Genomic DNA, 21,307 nt, shown 5'->3' on the forward strand with positions numbered 1-21,307 from the left:
TCATATACTTATGGTTTGCTTGATTTGTTCATTTTTGCAGCATTGGGGCCCATATTGGTTTCCTTTTGACCACTGGTTTCTTTTGTTCTGGGGATCATTGTGTGCGTCCGGCTCTCCTGTGGGCCCCTTCCTCAACTTCCGGGATGAGCATTTTTGGAAGCCACCAGTTCTCATGTTCACATGGTCTAGACTTATTTGACATGTAAGTACCTAGCGGGATGAGTTTATTTCTCCCCTCCTTTATATATATATATAGTCTCCCTCGTGTTTTGGGGTAACTTTGGACCATATTATTTATTTATGCTTTTTTACAGACATTGGTGCACTCACCCCTGATGAAGTGCTAGGAAACCACGAAACGTGCGTCGGGCCTATTTTGCTGCACCATTTTCTTTTTATATGGTTTTATTTCATCTACTTCCTAGCTACCCTACCATTCTGCTTTTCAAGCGTTTATTTACTATGGACAATTGTCTGATACCTCAATATGTCATCTCTAAGCTGATATGATAATATATGATCATTATGCCTATTTACTATGTATGTACTCATATTGCCATGTCATGCTTTTTGAGGATTAAAACATGTCTTGTTACATTGACTCACCTTTTAGCCATGCTAGATCTACCTCATTTAAAGTCCCAAACCCTCCCCTTTTTTTCGCATATATAGATAGGGATGGAGCTGTGTGATCCCACACACCTCATTTAAAGTCCCAAAACCCCCCACCCCTTCTTTTTTTTTTTTTACACCATAAGAATGATCATAGCGGCTGTTCAGCCGCTTGATCATTCTTACGGACGGCGAGAGGGGACGCTCCCCCCCTCCTGCCACCCTCTGGTGCTTCTACCGACTCACCGCTTCCATCAGTGAGGCGGAGACAGGATTCGCCGGCCCCAGATGTTTACCATAGAGATTTCCGGTGGACCAGATGGTCGCCGGAGATCTATGATCATTCAGAGGCTGGGCACGATGTTATGACATCAAGCCTGGCCTCTGCTTTCAAACAAATGGCGCAGCCTCGGCTGGGAAGCCGAGATCGTTTTTTTTTTTTTTTTTTTTTATTTTCGGGCTTCCCAGCCTAGAGGTGAGATGAGGGGTCTTATTGACCCCATATCTCACTGTAAAGAGGACCGATCATGCCACATTCCTATTACAAGGGATGTTTACATTCCTTGCAATAGGAATAAAAGTGATTAAAAAAAAATGTTTTTTTTAAAAAGTGTCAAAAAAAAAGTAAAGTTAACAATAAAAAAAAACATTATAGCGCCCCTCATATGGGAGGGAATGCATATGTAAGTCCCGCCCACATATGAAAATGGTATTAAAACCACACAAGTGAGGTATCGCCGCAAACGTTAGAGCGAGAGCAATAATTCTAACCCTTGATCTCCTCTGTAACTCAAAACATGTAACCAGTAAAAATGTTTAAAGTGTCACCTATGGGGATTTTTAAGTACCGAAGTTTGGCGCCATTCCACGAGCATGTGCAATTTTGAAGCGTGACATGTTAGGTATATATTTACTCAACGTAACTTCAGCTTTCAGATTATGCAAAAAAATTGGGCTAACTATACTGTTTTGTTTTTTTTAAGCACAAAACTGTTTTTTTTCCCAAAAAAAGTATTCAAAAAATTGCTGCGCAAATGTATTCTCTAGGGTCTTTGCTAAAAAAACATATATAATATATGGGGTTTCTATGTAATTTTCTAGCAAAAAAATTATGATTTTTACATGTAGGAGAGAAATGTCAGAATTGGCCTGGGTGGCAGGTGGTTTTAATGGCTGTGTGTTGAGCTATTTTGAGGGGACAGCAAGTTTATACTGTTATACAAGCTGTACACTCACTACTTTACATTGTAGTAAAGTGTCATTTCTTCAGTGTTGTCACATGAAAAGATATAATAAATTATTCTCAAAAATGTGAGGGGTGTACTCACTTTTGTGAGATACTGTATATATACTTTGTTCTCTTCATCTTTTTCATTCAACTTTCCCAACTGTCTTTTCCATTGAGCTGCTTTTTCTTATAGTATGTCCAAAATAAGACAGCTTCAGCCTAATTGTCTGGGCTTTTAGTAAAAGGTTGGGCTTGATTTGCTGAAATGTTAATTTGTTTGTTTTTCTTGCTCTCCCTGGTATTCTTAGAACACTTTGCCAACACCAAAATTTTAAAGCATCAATACATTTCCTGTCTTGTCTAGCCTTCACATCCTTCCTGAGTGAAAGAAAATACCATAGTCTGGACAATTATCTTATCTTTGTACTTTCTATTATGCTGAATATTTATTTAAAAGAAACTGCCAGTGCCTACTAGCAAAACTGTAATGATGGCTTCTGTCATTCATATGTTTCCCATTTACAAAATGTATTTTATCACAGCTATATGTAACAAGAACAATACCTCATTGTTAAGGATCATGAATCTTATTTAACAAAAATCTTATAAATTACATGTCTGTGAATATATCCTAGTCACATTCAACTTGAATTGTTTTGTGATGTTGAAGTGTTAGGCAGCGTACACATGGTCGGACTTATCGACCGAACTGGTCCGACGGAAAATCTGAATGTGTGTGGGCTTCATCGGACCTTCAGCAGTCTTTTCCAGTCGAAAATCTGACAGACTTTAGATTTGGAAGATGCTTCAAATCTTTACGTCGTAACTCCGCCAGACCCAGAAATCCGCTCGTCTGTATGCTAGTCCGACGGACAAAAACTGATGCTAGGGCAGCTATTGGCTACTGGCTATCAAATTCCTTATTTTAGTCCGGTGTACGTCATCACATATGAATCCGACGGACTTTGGTGTGATCGTGTGTAGGCAAGTCCGTTCGTTCAAAAGTCCGTTGAAAGTTCGTCGGACCAGTCCGGTCAGAAAGTCCACCCGTGTGTACACGGCTTTACTAAACCCCACCACCTGGGGCACATGCCCTGGGTTTTTTGCATGGCGCCCCTGGTTTTGCCACTCCCAGCTGGCTGGCAAGCAATGTAGGGCTGAGTGAGCTATGCAGATACCTGCTTAGCTCTGGCTCTGGCATCAATCAGCAGAGTCAGAGCAGCGTGGGGACAGTGCAGCCTCTCCTTTTTCCAGTAACCATCGACATGCATGCATGCATGAGATGACAAGGGAGGACTAAGAACAATTGGAGACCATGACAAGAAATGCAAGTGAGATTGAAAGGCAGTAGGGGTGAAGTCAGGTCACACCTGAGGCCAACAGCAGATGAACAGTAATGTGTCATGACAGTAGCATCATTATTAAAGTTAAGGTAGAGGTTAGCATTGTGCAGGCAGCTAGAGTCAATAGACATAATCTTCTCCAGGAGTTCACGTCAAGTTTGGTAAAGAAGGAAAGCAGCAGACAAGCACAATCCAAAGACAGATCAGAATAAAGTTGGTTGTGTAACAGGTTAGGTACAGATTTAGGATCGCAGGTCAAAGGCGTACAGCTAAAAGATCATTCAGGCCTGAGCCCTGGCAGGACTCAGCTTGAAATGGCCCACTTAGCTCCACTGTCAGCAGGCAGCAAGCATGCATTTATGCCAGTGAACATGCTATGAGGCACCTATATGAACTCATACACTCCTGTGTTGGCGCTTAGTCGGTTAAGATTCTTTGCTGCAAAGCCATGTGTTGCTAGGGTGCCTGTAGTAGGGCACAAGTTGGCAGGGCTTTCTGACACCATCAATGTAAAAGATTACTTCTCTCTCACTGATCTTCAATGTAGGAGGCACTACACTGATCACCAATGTAAAGGGGGCACTATAGTGACCCCTAATATAAAGGGGCACTTCACTACTTGGCACCAATGTAAGAAGGTTTACACTGACCATCAATGTTTTGTATGTGGCATTTATCCACTGATCACCAATGTAGGGAGCACTTTAGTGAACACTAATACAAGGGGGCATTTAACAGAGAGGGCAATCTGTCACAAAGACCTGAAGCGCTGAACTGTATGTTGTCTACCAGGCACTTGGGTTTGGCACATCACGGATCTGATGAACAGATTACTGGGAGGCGCTGGGGAAGACCCGGCTGTCATGGTGCATGTTGGCACCAAAGACAAAGTCAGGGGAAGATGGAGTGTCCTAAAAAAATGATTTTAGGGACTTAGGTGCTAAACTGAGGAAAAGGACCTCCAAGGTAGTATTCTCAGAAAAACTACCGGTACCTCAAGCCACACCAGAAAGGCAGAGGGAGATTAGGGATGTAAACAAGTGGCTGATGAGCTGGTGTAGAAAGGAGGGGTTTGGGTTCCTGGAGAACTGGGGAGAATTCTCAGACAGTTAGCTCTACAGAAGGGACGAACTGCACCTAAATGAGGAGAGTGCAGATCTGCTGGTGAAGATGGTCAAAAAGTTAGAGGGGCTTTTAAACTAGGCGACAGGGGGGAGGGTCCAGAGGTAGAGATAGTCAGCCTCGAACATATTCCAGAGGGTAATATTGGGGGCATTAGTGGTAGATTGACTAAATCACCTAAACCCGAGGTAAGTATAGTAACAAGTGCTATTTGCAACCCCAGAGAACCCAATAAGGAGAGAGTATGTGACCAATCTAAACTATGTGGCATGTTCACCAATGCCAGGAGTCTAGCAGACAAGATGGGAGAACTAGAGCTACTGTTGTACGAAGAGGATTTAGATTTTTTAGGAATTACAAAAGTTTGGTTCAACAGCTCTCATAATTGGCTGGCAACCATTCAAAGGTATTCCCTATATTGCAGGGATAGAGAGGGTAAAAAAGGGGGAGGGGTATGCCTGTATATCAAAAATCATGTACAAGTGAATGTGAGAGATGACATCACTAAGGGAGCAAGGGAGGAGGTAGAATCCTTATGGGAAGAGCTACAAAGGGAGGAAACGAAGGGAAATAATACTGGGAGTATGCTCTAGGCCCCCTAACCAGAGGGAGGTGGTGGAGGCGGACCTCCTATCACAATCTGGATTAGCGGCAAGAATGGGAAGTGTTATTATAATGAGGGATTTTAATTATCCAGACATAGACTGGGTGGAAGGAACCGCACATTCATCTAAGGCTCGCCAGTTCCTAAATGTCTTGCAGGACAATTTAATGGGTCAGGTGGTAAACGCAACAACTAGAAACAAAGCGTTACTAGACCTACTGATTACCTACAATACAGACCTGATCACGGATGTGGAAATATGGGGCAATTTAGGAAACAGCAATCACAGGTCAATTTGTTTCAGTATAAATCACACAAATAGGAAACATAAGGGGAATACAAAGACACTGAATTTCAAAAGAGCCAACTTCCCTAAACTACGATCCTTGCTAGAAGATATTAATTGGGATAAAATCTTAGGAACAAAGAACACGGAGGAAAAATGGGTATGCTTTAGGAGCATAATAAATAAGGGCATTAGCCAGTGCATCCCAATGGGAAATACATTTAAAAGAGCTAATAAAAGTCCTGGGTGGCTTTACTCCAACATAAAAATGCATATAAAAAGCAAAGGAGAAGGCCTTCAAAAAATACAAGGCTGAGGGATCATCATTAGCATTCCAACTTTACAAAGAATGCATCAAGAAATGTAAGGGTGCAATGAGGGCGGCTTAGAACACGAAAGGCACATAGCTTTGGAGAGTAAAAAAATCCCAAGAAGTTCTTTAAGTACATAAATAGTAAGAAAGGAAGGTCAGATCATATTGGTCCCAAAAAGAATGATGAAGGGAATTTGGTTACTAAGGATGGAAAGATGGCAAAGGTATTGAATTTATTCTTCTCCTCAGTCTTCACGAGGGAATTGGGGGCTTCAGTAACCAAAACTGCAATGTTTATCCTCATGACATGTCACAGGAAGCACCCTCATGGCTAACAGAAGACAATATTAGAAATAGACTTGAAAAACTTAATATTAATAAGTCACCGGGACCAGATGGCTTTCACCCGAGGGTCCTTAAAGAATTCAGTCAAGTAAATGCCAGACCATTGTTCATAAAAATTAAGAACAGTCTACTGACTGGAATAGTACCAGCTGATTGAAGAAAAGCCAATGTAGCACCAATATTTAAAAAAAGGGCCAAGATACATCCCTGGGAATTCACAGACCAGTTAGCCTAACATCAATTGTATGCAAGCTCTTGGAGGGGATAAGGGACTATATACAAGATTTTAGTAATGACAACGGTATCATTAGCAGTAATCAGCATGGATACATGAAGAATCGTTCTTGCCAAACCAATCTATTAACCTTCTTTAGTGAGGTGAGCATTTGATACAGTTCCCCATAAACGTTTACTGTACAAAGTAAGGTCTGTTGGCATGGACCATAGGGCGAGTACATGGATTGCAAACTGGCTACAGGGGCAAGTTCAGAGGGAAGTGATAAATGGGGAGTAATCGGAATGGTCCGGGGTGGAAAGTGGGGTCCCCCAGGGTTCTGTCCTGGGACCAATCCTATTTAATTTATTCATAAACGACCTGGAGGATGGGATAAACAGCTCAATCTCTGTATTTGCGGACGATACTAAGCTAAGCAGGGCAATAACTTCTCCACAGGATGTGGAGACCTTGCAAGAAGATCTGAACAAATTAATGGGGTGGGCAACTACATGGCAAATGAGGTTTAATGTAGAAACATTTAAAATAATGCATTTGGGTCGCAAAAATATGAATGCAATTTACTCACTAGGGGGAGAACCTCTGGGGGAATCTAGGATGGAAAAGGACCTGGGGGTCCTAGTAGATGACAGGCTCAGAAATGGCATGCAATGCCAAGCTGCTGCAAGCAAAGCAAGCAGAATATTGGCATGCATTAAAAAGGGGATTGACTCTAGATGTAAAACGATGATTCTCTGACTCTACAAGACTCTTGTCTGGCCGCACCTGGAGAATGCTGTCCAGTTCTGGGCACCAGTCCTCAGGAAGGATGTGCTGGAACTGGAGAGAGTCCAGAGAAGGGCAACAAAACGAATAAAGGGACTGGAGGACCTTAGTTATGAGAAAAGGTTACGAGCACTGAACTTGTTCTCTTTGGAGAGGAGATGATTGAGAGGGGATATGATTTCAGTGTACAAATACCGTACTGTTGACCCCACAAACTTTTCAGTGAAAGGGAATTTAATAGGACACTAAAATTAGAAGAAAAGCGGTTTAACCTTAAACGACGTAGCAGGTTCTTTACAGTAAGAGCGGTTAGGATGTGGAATTCTCTTCCACAGGCAGTGGGTTCAGCAGGGAGCATCAATAATTTAAAAAAACTATTAGATAAGCTCCTGAATGACCACAACATACAGGGATATACAATGTAATACTGACATAAAATCACACGTAGGTTGGACTTGATGGTCTTTTTTTCAACCTTGCTTACTATGTAACTGTGTAACTACCTACTACTGGAAGAGGGGGCATCTACACACCCATGTGAAGAGGCATTACAATGACCTGAATATAAGTGGGCTCTTCTTCACTGACCATCAGTAAAAGGGGCCAATTCTTTACTGATGACCCTTACATTAACGAACAATATGAAGGGGGCACTCTTTCACTGATCACTAGAGATGAGTTTCTGGTTCGGTCCGAAAACAGGTTCAGACCCAACTTTGCTTGTTCTGCCTTTCATCCAACATTAGACTTTCATCCCTTGCGGCAGGAGACAAACATTAAGTAGCGGTATTCCTGTATCTCCCGCAGCCATGCCAAGCTGACCGAGGCCTGCTTCTCCCATGACAAGTGAAGCTGGCCAAGGCTTTCGCTGAGGGAGAGTGTGCCTGTCAGCCCCTGTGGGGGATTTCTCCCCCTCCCTCTGCTCACTGACACTGACTCTGTTTGTTCTGCTCCTTCCCCTGCATCCTCATTGGCAGGGGGGAGGAAGCCAATCATCATCAGCAGCAAAGCATTCTGAGACATATAGTCCCCACCAATAATGGACCCATAGCCTTGTATGGGGCAGGACTACACAACCCATCATTCACTGGCAAGAAAAAATCAAGGACGCCATCTTGTCTGCTGAGGAGAAGCTAGTTACCACGAGTCAGGAGAATAGACTGGACCTAGGGGAGAGGTGTTGTCTCTTGGGTAAGTCCACTGCTTCTTTGCAGCCATCCATGGCCGGTCTGGGATATCCAGCCTGAGATGGGATCCCAGGTACATATCCAGGCGCACCTGCACCGATGGCATGAAGCGTTCCAGTGTGAGGTTACCAGTCATGTTACCAGAAAAGCCTGTCTGTTCCAGGACATGCACCGGGGCTTCCCCTCCTCTCCCAATCTAATTAGACGCGGGAGCACGGGCAGGTAGCATCAATGCCACGCCTACACGCCGCACAAGTGTCATTAGTGATGCCACGCGCTGTTGTGATCTTTTTCCATCTGCATGCATCACGAGGGAGGGTTCAGGTGCCTATTTAAGAGCGATAGTCGCTTGGACATGGGCGCCTTCTCTCCATCTAGCATGTAGCGTGACGTTGGTGGGGTTCTGCGGTGGACTGACTGGCTTTCACTACCGCACTTTGATGGAGTACACACCTTGTCTACATATGTCCTTCTGTGACAACTACACACTATCTTGGACCATGTTTTTTATTCTTAGTCCCAGGTAGTTTCTGGCAGCACTCCTTCCATATTGGTTTTTATGTTGGTACCCTATTTTTCTATCACTCACCTTTCTGGTGTCACATTCAGTCCTTTCAATTCACACCCGTGTTTTTTTTCCATGGACTCCTGGTATATGGTAACTTCTTTCCCCATTCATCAGCTATGCTAGTCACTCTAATGATACACTACTACCATATATTATATTTTTTTATAGAAACCCTATGGGCCTTCACCCAACACCACTCACAACTCTAACTGTCCATTGGGAATCCTTTTCCACTAGATATTTATGTACTGGTAATCCTTGCCATGCTGTTGCCGCAGTGCCATTACCTCAGCTCCCGGGGATGATGCTCCCACAGTGCTCCCAGCCGCCAATAATATTAATAATATCTACGTTTTTTTATCGAGAATCTACCCTTAGGTAAGAGTGTTGGGACTATATTCTCTGCTCCCCTTCTTCTTCACATTATACTTATTAGGGATGAGCCGAACACCCCCCTGTTCGGTTCGCACCAGAACACGCGAACAGGAAAAAGTTCGTTCGAACATGCGAACACCGTTAAAGTCTATGGCACATGAACATGAATAATTAAAAGTGCTAATTTTAAAGGCTTATATGCAAGTTATTGTCATAAAAAGTGTTTGGGGACCTGGGTCCTTTCCCAGGGGACATGGATCAATGCAAAAAAAGTTTTAAAAATGGCCGTTTTTTCAGGAGCAGTGATTTTAATAATGCTTAAAGTCAAACAATAAAAGTGTAATATCCCTTTAAATTTAGTAGCTGGGGGGTGTCTATAGTATGCCTGTAAAGGGGCGCATGTTTCCCATGTTTAGAACAGTCTGACAGCAAAATGACATTTCAAAGGAAAAAAGTCATTTAAAACTACTCGCGGCTATTGCATTGCCGGTCCGACAATACACATAAAAGTTCATTGATAAAAACGGCATGGGAATTCCCCACAGGGGAACCCCGAACCAAAATTTAAAAAAAAAAATGACGTGGGGGTCCCCCTAAATTCCATACCAGGCCCTTCAGGTCTGGTATGGATATTAAGGGGAACCCCGGCCAAAAAAAAAAATGATGTTGGGGTCCCCCTAAATTCCATACCAGACCCTTCAGGTCTGGTATGGATTTTAAGGGGAACCCCGCGCCAAAATTAAAAAAAAAACGGGGTGGGGTCCCCCCAAAAATCCATACCAGACCCTTATCCAAGCATGCAACCTGGCAGGCCTGTTCTAAACACGGGAAACAGGCGCCCCTTTACAGGCATACTATAGACACCCCCCAGCTACAAAATTTAAAGGGATATTACACTTTTATTGTTTCATTTTAAGCATTATTAAAATCACTGCTCCTGAAAAACGGCCATTTTTAAAACTTTTTTTTGCATTGATCCATGTCCCCTGGGGCAGGACCCAGGTCCCCAAACACTTTTTATGACAATAACTTGCATATAAGCCTTTAAAATTAGCACTTTTGATTTCTCCCATAGACTTTCAAAGGGAACTTGCGAACAGCCGATGTTCGAGTCAAACATGAGTTTGACTCGAACATGAAGCTCATCCCTAATACTTATTACTATATTTATGGTAAATTTATATTTTATTACAGATATACCCAGGCTACATCTGCTTCTGATGAGTGGAAGTTATCCACAAAACGCGTCAAGCTTTTTATTGATGCTATGTCACAATAATTGTGTTACCATGTGATTTCTATCTCCCAGAATCATGAATCAATTATACATTACCATGGCCTCATATTATCAGGTTTGTAGATACCGTACTTGGGTCTATTACCACTTTTATTATGTTAATATTTGGGTACATTGATGCATATTATGTAATCATCATTATTACTATTTATTAATTATTATTTATTATGTTTAATCATGTGATTTACCAATCATGTTTATTATTATATTCTTATGCTACTCATTGGGATGAATGTTTACTGCCTGGTAAGCTAATTTGTATCAAATAAGATGTCATTTAAATTAATTGATTCATTATATTCTAGTGGTATTTTTCATACAACATCCCACAATCCCCCATATTCCCCTATTCCCCTTCTTTTACAAGTAACAGGGATGGAGACAATGGTATTTCTATGACCGTTGCCTCATATAAAGTCCCAAAAAAATTTTTCTTTTATATACACAGTTACACTTTGCCAAGCAGGAGTTCTAAGTGCACCAGCTAAAGTGGCTAGCTGAAGATCCAAGGCCTCATTCTTCTTCCAAGCGACTGAAGATTCTGGTGCCATACGGGCACGCACACACATTCTCAGGGCTCTGTATATGTAGTGTATGTGTGAGATAGTCTGACTTGGGAGTTACGCCACTGAACACTGAATTAGGTAGTGTTCATAGTTGGGCCTGTGGTGTCAGGAGGCAGAAGGGAGAGGTCTGACATAAATGAGGGTCATTCCTCCGCCTTCCCTCTGCCTGGACTCAGAACCAAGGTTAAATAGAGTGGTAACCAATCCGGTATAAAGTTTTCATTGTGATTAGAGTATTTGCCTCTGCTTTTGGGGTTTTTCGCCGTTGTGGAATCCCCTGAAAGCAGCCTTATATAATATATTGAGTTATACTGCTCTTGATCTCAGTTATTGCTCTTCAGTTAATTAATTTGAAAATAAACTGTCAGTTACTTTGCCACAGAAACCTTATAGTAAAGACAAATCTGTGTTTTATTATAATGTGTGTGTTTTTCATTGGTCCTCGCACTTACACTATTGCCGGGTGTGCCAGAGGGGCTAAGACTGTTCTTGGGGTTAAGAGGCAGAGTACGGAACCAATTATACTTAAGCGGTTCCTCTGGGGGTAAGGGTCAATTATATACAGTATATGTCCTTTAAAAAAAAAGGTTCCATGGTGGTAATTCACCTTCAATCACGTAGTCCGGCAATGATCAACACCAGTTATGATGAATAATGCCCACCCACCAAAAAAAAATAAACAGCTGATTGAAGACATGATCCTCTCCCAACCACTGCTCATCTGTAAATGACAGCTCCAGTGGATGACAACTAAGTATAAACAAATGGGTGGGGTCTCCTGAGGGATGTCAATGACCAAACATGTTCATAACAATATTTGATCAATGGTATACAGCACCCAAGCTTCTGTAATGTTCACCAAACCTCCCTGAACTGAACTCAGGTATGTGCAACTAATCCCTACTGACCACCAATGTAAGGGCACTCTACACTGAACATGCTTCAGAGTGCATACCACAGACATACTGTACTTATGACTTTTAAATTCTTTAACCTGTGTTATACCACAGACATACTTCTGACCTGTAAGCTATGTTATAAATGGCATATGTCTGCAACTATGCATGAAAACATAGGAACTGGGGTGTACAAAAATGGCAGCAGGTGCTCTGGACTGATTTGTCAAAATGTGAAATATTTGGCTGTAACAAAGGTAGTTTGTTCATTAAGGACTCTGTAAGCTATGTTATAAATGGCATATGTCGGATGAGCTACATTTAATAGTCCTGACTGCTACACTTTGTAAGTTGCGTTGCGCGTACATTACATATGCAGTGTCTATGCACAAGAAAGGACATGAAAACAAGGCTAAGTGATGCAACTATGCATGAAAACATAGGAACTGGGGTGTACAAAAATGGCAGCAGGTGCTCTGGACTGATTTGTCAAAATGTGAAATGAAGGACTGGAGAGCGGTACATGTGAAATATTTGACTGTAACAAAGGTAGTTCATGAAGGACTGGAGAGCGGTACAATAATGAGTGTCTGTAGACAACAGTGAAGCATGGTGAAGGTTCCTTGAAAGTTTGGGGCTGCATTTTTGCAAATGGAATTGGAGATTTGGTCAGGATCAATGGTGAGAAATACAGACAGATACTTATCCATCAAGCCATACATCAGAGCCGCATGTGATTGGCCTCAAATTTATTCTGCAGGAGGACAACGACCCCAAGCATACAGCCAATGTCATTAAGAACTATCTTCAGTGTAAAGAAGATCAAGGAGTCCTGGAAGTAAACCTTTGCCATTGTTGCTTATCAAGAGATAGAAGGATTTGAGGCAGCCTACATCCACAGAAGATCTGTGGTTAGTTCTCCAAAATGTTTGAAATAACCTACCTGCTGAGTTCCTTCAAAAACTGTGTTCAAGTGTACCTAGAAGAATTGATGCTGCTTTGAAGGCAAAGACTGGTCACACCAAATATTAATTTGAACTGGATTTCTCTTTTGTTCATTTAATTCCATTTTGTTAATTGATAAAAAATAAACTATTAACACTTGTATTTCTGAAAGCATTCTTAATTTACAGATTTTTTCACACCTGTCTAAGACATTTTACATTTGCTGTGTCAGGCGATGTCTTTTCTTGATGAGCTACCTGGAATGCTGCACAGTTCCTAAGACAATTCCTTGAATGATCCTGTCTTGAACCTTGTTGGTCTTGAACTCTGAACTATTTGCTCCTCCCATGAACTTCCTGATTTAAACCATGTCTCTGCACTTCCTGCTTGCCAGATTATTATTATTATTATTATACAGGATTTATATAGCGCCAACAGTTTGGGCAGCGCTTTACAACATGAGGACAGACAGTACACTTACAATACAAATCAATACAGGAGAGATCAGAGGGCCCTGCTCATTAGAGCTTACAATCTAGAAGGGAGGGTCAAGTGGAAACAAAAGGTAATAACTGTGGGGGGTGAGCTGATGGAGAAAATGAAAATACAGTTGTTAGGTGGGGGTAGGATAGGCTTCTCTGAAGAGAAGGGTTTTCAGGGATTGTCTAAAAGCTAATAAAGTAGGAGATAAGCGGACAGATTGGGGTAAGGCATTCCATAGGATTGGAGAGACTTTGGAAAAGTCCTGGAGGCGAGCATGGGAGGAGGTGATGAGGGAGCCAGAGAGCAGGAGGTCTTGAGAGGAACGAAGAGTAGGTTGCTATTTAGAGACTAGACTAGTGATGTAGCTGGGGGCTAAATTGTGGATGGCTTTGTAAGTAATTATTAGTATTTTGAATTTAATTAGTTGGGTGAGCGGAAGCCAGTGGAGGGATTGACAGAGAGGGGTAGCAGACACAGAGTGAGTGATAAGGTGGATGAGTCTGGCAGCAGCATTCCTGAGGTGATGACTCATGTAGAGGTAAGCCAATGAGAAGGGAGTTGCAGTAGTCGAGGCGAGAGATGACCAGCGAGTGATTTAAGAGCTTTGTTGTGTCATTGGTTAGAAAGGGGCATATTTTTGAGATGTTGCGGAGGTTTAGGTGGCAAGATTTGGACAGTGATTGGACGTGGTGCTTAAAGGAGACTTCAGAGTCCAGGACTACACCTAGAACCTTGGCATGTGGGGATGGGCTTATAGTTGTGCCATCAATTTTGACACAGAGATCAGGGGAAGGGGAAGGGGCATATGGGGGAGGAAAAATTATAAGTTTGGTTTTGGATAGATTGAGTTTGAGGAAGTGGTGTGACATCCAGACTGATATATCCGATAGTAAATCAGTGATACGTGAGTAGACAGAGGGAGTGAGCTGAGGGGTAGAGAAATAGATTTGGGTGTCGTCAGCGTAGAGGTGGTATTGGAAGCCATGAGAGGCTATCAGCTGACACAGGGAGGAGGTGTAGATTGAAAATAGGAGAGGTCCAAGAACAGAACCTTGGGGGACCCCGACAGAGAAAGGAAGAGGAGAGGAGGAAGTAAAGTTGTAAGAAACACTAAAGGTGCGGTTGGATAAGTAGGAAGAGAACCAGCGAAGAGTACAGTCACGGAGACCAAAGGCGTGGAGTTTTTTGAGGAGGAGGGGGTGGTCAACCATATCAAAGGCAGCAGAGAGGTCCAGGAGTAGGAGTACAGAATAGTGTTGATTGGTTTTGGCCGTTAGTAGATCGTTTGTTAGTTTTAGGAGAACAGTTTCTGAGGACGAAATCCAGACTGAAGGGGATCAAGAAGGCTATTATCAGCGAGATGGATGCTCAGTCAGTTGTAGACCAGACTTTCAAGGAGTTTGGGGAACAAGGAGATGGGGCGTAGGTTGTTAAGAATGGATGGGTCCAGTGAGGGCTTTTTAAGTATGGGTCTGACAAGTGCATGTTTTAGGGAGTTGGGGAAGATGCCAGAAGAGAGGGAGAGGTTGAAGATATGGGTTAGAGAGTGTAGCATAGAGCCAGATGGTGAAAATGGAACAGGAACATTTGAAATGGAACAGGATCCAGAGGGCAGGTGGTAAGGTGGATGTTAGCAAGTAGTTTAGCAACCTTGTCTATAGTGGTGGGGTTGAAAGAGGGAAGTAATGATTATACCTGTGGGCATGAAGAGTAAAGCGTGGAGGGTATCTGAACAGTAGAGATCTCCTTGCCAATTGTATAAATCTTCTGTTCGAAGTGATTGGCGATCTCCTGGGCAGTGAGTAAGTTGGTGGGTGGAGGCGGTGGAGGACGAAGTAGAGAGTTGAAGGTAGAGAAGAGTTGACGGGGATGGAATGATAAGTTGCTAATGAGAGTGCTAAAATAGGTCTGCTTGGCAGTGAGGAGGCTGGAATTGTATTTTTGGAGGGCAGATTTATATTGGTTGAAATCTCTCTGAGACTAAGTCTTACGCCACAGGTGCTCACGAGCACAACTAAGTTTTTTCAGACTTCTAGTATCATCTGTTTGCCAAGGTTGAAGGGGTCGGGGCCTGATTCTGTGTGTAGTGAGGGGGGCCAGTGAGTCCAGTGAGGCTAGAAGCGAAGTGTTGTAGACAGAAGTGGCTAGGTTGGTGCAGAATGGGGGTGAGATTTTGTCGTAGAGGTTGTCGATAGCAGAGTAGAAAAGAGAAGGGTTGAGATGACGTAGGTTTCTGCAGGTAACTTTTAGGCGGTTGGAGGAGAGGAGGTGGAGGAGAGGGAGAGAGTGAAACTAATAAGGTGGTGATCAAAGAGAGTCTCTTCTTGCTGAGCTACCTGGAAGGCTGCACAGTTCCTAAGACAATTCCTTGAATGGTTCTGTCTTGAACCTTGTTGGTCTTGAACCCTGAACTCTTTGCTCCTCCCATGAACTTCCTGATTTAAGCCATGTCTCTGCGCTTCCTGTTTGCCAGATTATTATGCTCTCTCCAGCCAGTATCTCGCTCCTGTCTTCCCTGCTGCGGTCCATATTTTACTACCATTTGTTATGGACCCTTCGCTTGTTCCCCGAATATGCTTCTGCCTGATCCCAACCTGCAACTACTCATTACAGACCTTTTGGCTTGTTTACTGACTATGCTTCTGTTTGATCCCTACCTGCTTATCTACTGCTGGCCCCCAGGTTGCTCACCTCATGGTGGGGCGATCCTGAGGACCACGACCTGGTACTACATGCAGCAAAATCCATCTCCATCAGGAGCTCTGGTGAAGAACCGGTTAGTACTTAGACTCCGCACCTCAGGTGAGCCTGCATCATTCACCAAGGTGACTGCCTGTGTACATATTCTGCTGGTCGGTGGTAGTTCCGCTACTGCTATAGCAACTGGTCTTCAAGCGTGACCCCTGATCATGACATATACACACACACACACACACAGTGTATGTCTATATTTTTAAAACCCTTGCACTGCAATATTTTTCTCAGTTTAACTACAAAAAAAGAAAACAAATTACATCCCTTCAAAATCAAGGTTTAGAATTATAATAATATTATGAGCAGGTATAGTAAAAAATTCTAATAGGAGACCAAATGGCCAAAAAAAACCATGGCTTAGAAAAAGGAGCCATTACCATGATAAATTATGTTGTGGTAATCAACCTAGTTTATTGGAACGGACATCAAGAACACATGCTGTATTATACTGTATAAAACATTTTCATTTTTAAAGTAGTTAAAAGCTGCCCATGTTTATCATTGTATTTATGATTCTTGCAAATAGATGCCCGGTGTTTTTTTTTTGTTTTTTCCTACGATACAGATGCAGCTTATTGAACCGTAACTATACTGTTACTGTGTTTCTACAAAATTATTTTTCTTAGTATCTGTTATCTCACAGCATCAAAAGAATCTGAAAAGCATATTAGTGCTTCAAAATCCCATATATGCACAGGCTCCTTACTATTCAATTTATAGAACAGCTTGTGGTAAAATTAAACAAGAAAGATAAAAAGCAAAGCTCAAGAGATATACAGTAATTGTAGTTTTGATGGATTACATGGTCAGAAAATAAATAGTTGTCTAGCTACACATCCATAGTGCTCTTTGTGGGGTTGACTAGAGGAGCAGTTTGTGCATAGTAATGGATTGCCAAATAACTAGTCACTGGGGAAATAGTTCTCACTCTGTGGGGATTTTAGAAGTATGTACTGACAGTGCGTTTTGTGGAGATTTGTTGTTGGAGCCTAAATGTACATATGTTATAATAAGCATGGTTACATGGCAAAATACATTTCAGGTTCTATGTATTTTTTTCACATGAAATCCCTGTCTGTCAAAGTCAGTAAGTCAAGACAGAAAGGTTGAAATAGAGTAAATGTTCACAGTGTGACATTGAATCAACATAGATCAGTTCTTATGTTAATCATATACAGACCTTAACTGAATAACAGTAGGAGGCAAATAATTCAGTTTGAGTCTTTGTACCCTAATGCAGTGTTTCTCAACTCCAGTCCTCAAGGCGCCCCAACAGGTCATGTTTTCAGGATTTCCCTCAGATGAAACGACTGTGGTAATTACTAAGGCAGTGAAACTGATCAAATCACCTGTGCAAAATAACGGAAAGCCTAAAAACATGACCTGTTGGGGCGCCTCGAGGACTGGAGTTGAGAAACACTGCCCTAATGAACCTCCAAGATGCTGGACCTCTTCCTAGCACAAATCCTCAGTCCATCAGTATAATCTCCACAGCCAGCATGATAATCCCACCACTAGCAAATGTCACTGCCACTCCAGCTGCATGATTTTCTCACTACTTGTTTAGACTTAATCCCTAACTACTGCTACCGGCATCATAACCCCAACACCAATCCATCAGTCTAATATTCATGAGCAGCACCATAACCCTCCACCCCTAGTACAGCAGCCTATCTCCACCACCAGCATCTCAACCCACTCTACCACCTATAGTACAGCAGTCCAATCCCTGCCACCAGCATTTTAATCCCCCAACCCAGTGGAACAGCCTAATGTGTGCCACCAGAGTTCGAACCCGGCATCCCCAGTCCAGCATCCTAATCTCTACCTCCAGCCTCATATACCCTGCCACCAGTCCATCAGCCTAAGCTCCTTTGCCACCTCATGGTCCAACAGCTTTATTTCTATTGTCCCCCCCCATGCGCCAATGCGGTGGGGCACGTCTAAGAGACATTTGCTGTACTACCTCCTACATTGCTGCACAGTGTGAGTATTCTACATATGCAGTCATATTCCCTTGGTTATTTGTAAACCATACTAGTTGTTTACTCCTTACAATAATATACATATGACTATATACAAAATTATATCACTAGACCATTGTACCTTGCCCTTACTAACCCTGAAGAAGGAATCTCTTTGTATTCTGAAACTCTGGGAATCCAGATGTATGAGCTACATGGTGTCTGTTATTTGAATATACTGTTGTCTACAATTGCTTTTAACTTTTTGTGATGTGACTGTGATTAGGGTTGTCCCAATACCACTTTTTTAGGACCGAGTACAAGTACCGATACTTTTTTTCAAGTACTCGCCGATACCGATTACCGATACTTTTTTTTTTAATGTCACGTGACAGTGTTTTTTTTTTAGACAATGCTCTCTCTTTTTTCGGGGGGGGGGGGGGGGGGAGGGGTGAACGGTGTCTGTGTGTTTTTTTTTAATTATTTACAATTTTTATTTTTTACAATAATATTTTTTTTATTCTTTATTGCAATACTTTTTTTTTTAATCAGCCCTGTTGGGGGGCTTTGGTGAGATATCAGGGGTCTTAACAGACCTCTGATATCTCCCCCTTGAGAAAGAGACCGAGGATAGAGATTCCCCAGTCCCTTTCTCTGCAGCCTCAGCTGCACTGAGAATGAATGGAGAGAAGACAGCGGCTCCTCTCCATTCATAAACTGACGCATCGTAATCACAGGAGGAGATTACAATGTTTCAGTTATGTGAATAGACAGAGTCAGCTGACTCTGTCCATTCACAAAGGAAGGAGGAGTAGGACAGCACAACGGAGGGGGAGAGCAGAGAGGGACAGCAGAATGGAGGGGGACAGAGAAGGAGAGGGGGACAGCGGAACTGAGGGGGACAGCGGAGAGGGACAGAGGAACGGAGGGGGCATGCCATGGAGGATGCAGTGACAGTCAGCAGTGATCGCGTGTGGGGGGAGTTACAAGCACCGATCACCGCTGTATGTCACTGAAAGCCGCTGAAAGCCACGGGGGGGGGGAAGCTTGTAACTCCCCCACACGCCGATCACCGCTGACTGTCATAGTATCGGCGGAAGCATTGGGAGCATTTGCCCGAGTACAAGTACTTGGGCAAATGCTCGGTATCGGTGCCGATACCGATACTAGTATCGGTATCGGGACAACCCTAACTGTGATCATGGATTTTACTATTTGCAATAAAGTTTTGCTGATTTTACTATATCTTATCTTTACTATTGGTTCAATATCTGCTTTATAAGTCCTGAGGGGGCTATTTCTCCATGTTTTGCATATATCCACTACAAACATCACGACCCCCCACCATCATTTTAATCCCCCAACACCAGTCCAGCAGCCTAATGTCCACATACAGCATTATAACCCCCCCCCCCGTTGGTCCAGCAGTCTTTTAGCCACCACAAAACTTTTAACCCCCCTAAACCCCTATCCAGCAACCTATATATCAACCGCCAGCATCATAGTCTCCTTAAACAAAAATGAGCATTTAGGCATTTAGCCCTTGCAGGGTGGCAGGAGCTCTACTGCAAGAGTGTTTTTTTCATTCCTTCTGAGTTTAGCGGAAAGAGTCCTGGGATGTAGAAGTAGAACTGCCTGAACTGACCTGGAGATGGATCTGCATGCGGAGTTGAATCACTTAGTGTTGAATTGGGTGGCACTAAAGAGCAGAATGTTCCTGATTAGGGATGAGCCCGCGGGTGTTCGTTTGTTCTAAAACAAACCCAACATATGGTACATTTAGCCGGAAATTCGAGCGCCGCAGAACGCCCCATAATGGACTGCGAGATTGCAGTGCATTGCTGTATGATGCTTTGGCCAATCACAGTGCGCTCTGCTGAGAGAGCCATAATTGGCCAAAGGCAGGGTGCCTTTGGCCAATCATGGCTCAGGGGGCTAAGTCCACACCACACACTATATAAGGCTGCTGCTTAAACGGCGGCCATATAGTGTAATGAATGACGAGAGATTAGGCAGCTTAGTTAATGGCGTGCAGGCAGTTTATTTGTGTGTATATATATATATATATATATATATATATATATATATATATATATACACACACACACTCTGCATTCAGTGTAGAATCTATATTCAGTCAGTACAGGCAGTGTATTTATATATATATATAGATATATATAGATATATCTATATATATCTATATATATAGATATATCTATATATATATATATATATAGATATATATATATATATCTATATATATACACACATACATACACAACCTAGTATATACTCTGCATTTAGTGTAGATTAGCTATTCAGTGTAGAAGCTATATTCAGGCAGTATGGTAGTAGTATGGCAGTAGGGCAGTATGGTATATATAATATAGTGTATTGAAGTGGTTAAGGAAATGGCGCGGGGGTCCCACCAAAATCCATGCCAGACCCTATCCAAGCATGCAACCTGTCAGGCTACTGGAAAAGGGGAGCGCCTCCCCACTTGAACCGTACCAGGCCACATGCCCTCAACATGGGGATGGTGCTTTGGGGTCCCCCCCAAAGCACCTTGTCCCCATGTTGATGGGGACAAGGGCCTCATCCCCACAACCCTTGCCCAGGGGTTGTGGGGGTCTGAGGTTGGGGGGCTTATAGGAATCTGGAAGCCCCCTTTAATGTGGCCTGGTACAGTTCAGGAGGGGGGGTGGCGCTCTGTCGTCCCCTTTTCCTGCGGCCTGCCAGGTTGCGGGCTCAGATAAGGGCCTGGTATGGATTTTGGGGGGACCCCCACTCCATTTTATTTTTAATTTTGGTGCAGGGTTCCCCTTAAGATCCATACCAGATCTGAAGGGCCTGGTATGGATTTTGGGGGGACCGCCATGCCATTTTTTTTTTAAATTTTGACGCGGGGTTCCCCTTACTATCCAGACCCAAAGGGCAATAATGATAATAATATACATGATTTTTTATGTATAATGCTGGGGTCCGGCAATACATTACAGCCACAAGCAATTTTAAAATTACATTTTTTTTTCTTTAGAAATGTCATTTTGCTGCGGGACTGTTATGAACATGGTAAAAATGCGCTACTTTACAGGCAGACTAAGGAGACCCCCCAGGCATGGTATTTAAAGAAATATTCGATTTTTATTATTTCACTTTAAGCATTAATAAAGTCACTGCTCCTGAAAAAACGACCCTTTTTAAAACTTTTTTTTGCATTGATACATGTCCCCTGGGGCAGGACCCAGGTCCCCAAACACTTTTTATAGCAATAACTTGCATATAAGCCTTTAACATGAACACTTTTGATTTTTCACGTTTGTGTCCCATAGACTTTAATGAAGTTCGCACAAATTTTTTGTCTGTTCGCATGTTCTGGTGTGAACGGAACCAGGGGGTGTTCGGCTCATCCCTATTCC

The 21,307-nt window shown here is 42.7% G+C and overlaps 1 protein-coding gene across 2 annotated transcripts in view; it reads right to left on the reverse strand.

The window, feature by feature from the left end:
- The window catches only part of IMPG1 (interphotoreceptor matrix proteoglycan 1), a 439,262-nt gene that overhangs the window by 89,767 nt on the left and 328,188 nt on the right, over window positions 1-21,307 (reverse strand). The window lies entirely within an intron of this gene.

Source organism: Aquarana catesbeiana, linkage group LG04, assembly GCF_042186555.1.
Source record: "Aquarana catesbeiana isolate 2022-GZ linkage group LG04, ASM4218655v1, whole genome shotgun sequence".
Taxonomy (NCBI): Eukaryota; Metazoa; Chordata; class Amphibia; order Anura; family Ranidae; genus Aquarana; species Aquarana catesbeiana.